The sequence below is a fragment of the Xiphophorus maculatus genome, chromosome 8, assembly GCF_002775205.1.
Source record: "Xiphophorus maculatus strain JP 163 A chromosome 8, X_maculatus-5.0-male, whole genome shotgun sequence".
NCBI lineage: Eukaryota > Metazoa > Chordata > Actinopteri > Cyprinodontiformes > Poeciliidae > Xiphophorus > Xiphophorus maculatus.
In genome coordinates, this window is record NC_036450.1 from 1,862,181 (window position 1) to 1,864,545 (window position 2,365).

Sequence of the window (2,365 nt, forward strand, 5' to 3'; positions counted from 1 at the left end):
CTGAAACAAACACACTTTGTATAAAATTCCTTTTCCTACGAACCGATTTCTCTGCATCACTTCCTGGATGACATCATCAGTTAGCTGGCTCTGCTAATCCACCTCCTTTGCTTTTGCTGCTCCTCTCTAAGTCTCTGTTTGGCCGTTCGGTAACAGAGATGCTGGAGTAGGGGATGAGATGCTTCTCTCATTTTCAACTCCTCTAAGATTTGGGGTCAAAGTTCAGGTGGTGTTTGATCTTAAAGGTATTTAATCTATAAATGAATAAATAAAGTCTGATTTTATATAATAATAATGTATAAAGTGAGCTAATCAATGTTTAGCCAGGTAAGCCTTCTTCACGACGAGGAAGAGCCTGAAGAGTCTTCATCGCAGCAGAAACAGAGCGATGAAGACTATGAGGAAGAAAGTCGTCCTGTTGGTCTTAAAAAAGTTCTTTTGTCAGTCGGACCGGGTTTGCAGCGGATCCGGCTGCTGCTGCTGCTGCTGCTCTTGTTAAAAAGAGAAAGACGAACATTAAAATCCCAGGAGGTGAATTATGGCTGCAGCCTGACAAACCTTATAAAAACCCAAACAGACGACCTGATCTGCATAAAACCAACAGGAAACTGACAGATTTCAAAATAAAACCACTGAAGCTCATCCATTTTATTTGCCAAAGATCTTCTATTCCCCCTGATGATGGATTTGGATAAGTTTGAACTTCTTCCTGCTCTCTCTGCGTCCATGAATCCTGATTTTGGGGTCAAAGGTCAGGTATTATGTGAGCTTTACAGATGCTAATTATCTGCACAGCATCTAGAATCAGAGGAAATTATTTTATGAAAAAGTAAGACCTCAACAAGAAATTGATAAATGTCAAACCACCAATAGCAAAACTATTCTATAAAATCCTGATTTTGCTGATTGAACCTCGTCTAGATGTCGACCATCTGCCTTCAGCGTCAGACTGAACGTTAAACGAAGACGATTATTTCTTCTTCTCCGTCACTTAAGAGCCGTAATTCTCCTCTGCATGCAGCGCCGTTATTAATACAGCACATTTAAGTTCATGTCCAGCTGATTCATGGGGCCCGTGTTTCAGGCCGCTGTTCATTTGTTTTCTGCCGCGCTGCCTGGCACACATGTTTGGCCCGGGGTGAGAGCAAACAGGAAGTAGAGATCAGGCCCTGGTTCTGATTGGCCGGGCCGCTGCGTCATCCAGGATGAACTCGTTTGTTCTCCGTTGTTTGGCGTCCAAGCTTTAACTGCCCTGGATTTTCATCTGCAGCCAGAGGCGGGAAGAGAAACGGGCACCATTTGGTGTTTATGTAAATGTGCAGGGGGGAAAAACCACACAACAAAAAACAAAATGGCTGCCTGCCAAAAGCTGTCGGTAAACAAAGCTGGTTCGAACGGCGGGCTGTTAAGGTGGAGCGGCGGGATGGAGCCGGAGGTGCAGGCGGCGCCGGCGGAGCTGGAACACCTTAACTGCCCCCCCACACCGCCCCGGCCCTGTTTGAGGGGTGGGAGGGCTGTCGCCATGGCAACCTACCATCCAATAATCATTCACAGCAGAAGATCTGACCTAGATTAGCTGCAGGTTCTCACTGTAGGTCCACTTAGAGCCAAACACTGCGGAGAGTCGGGCATTTAGCAGGAAACAGTGGCGACCCCAGGAGGGGGTTCAGGGGGGGCCGGGGCCCGCCTGGAAAAATGTCTTTTTGTTTTTTTCTCCTGTCATCCTAAAAGTTTTGACTTTCCTGGTCTTTGTACCTTTAATGAGATTTTATTGAGGTTCCACTGGCAGCAGATCAGGATCATCAGGTGGATTTTAAAACTGAGCTGAAGTCCATCTGTTAAAGGGGCAGGATTCGGTTAAATCAACTTTTATGAGCTTTACATTGTTATCATTTTATTCCCCCATCAAAAACAAACCTGGAATGTTGCCTTGATTCTTTCATGCATGTTTGAGAAATCCTTTAGTCTCCATGGCAACCATTCAGCTGCAAAACGCCTGGATGGACCTAGCCCCGCCTTCCCCACTCAGCTCCTTCAGACTAGCCAGCAGCAATTAGCAAACACCTACTGAGCTCATAATAAGAGCTGCTGCTCAGAGCAACGCTGGTAAAAATGTTAATAGAGGAGCCATGTTGGGAGGCGGAGCTTCAGAAAGAGCAGGAGCTTCTTAAAGAGACAGAGGCCCAATTTACAGTACGAAGTAAATTTTTTTAAAGTCATATTTTATATTTGTAGCATTTTTCTTACAACTGAAGGTAACATATGATATAAGCACATAATTCTGCCCCTTTAATATGCCTTAAATGTCCAAATTATTCAGCAACTTTTAACAATTTACTTTTATAAAAGACAAATGCAGGAAAAA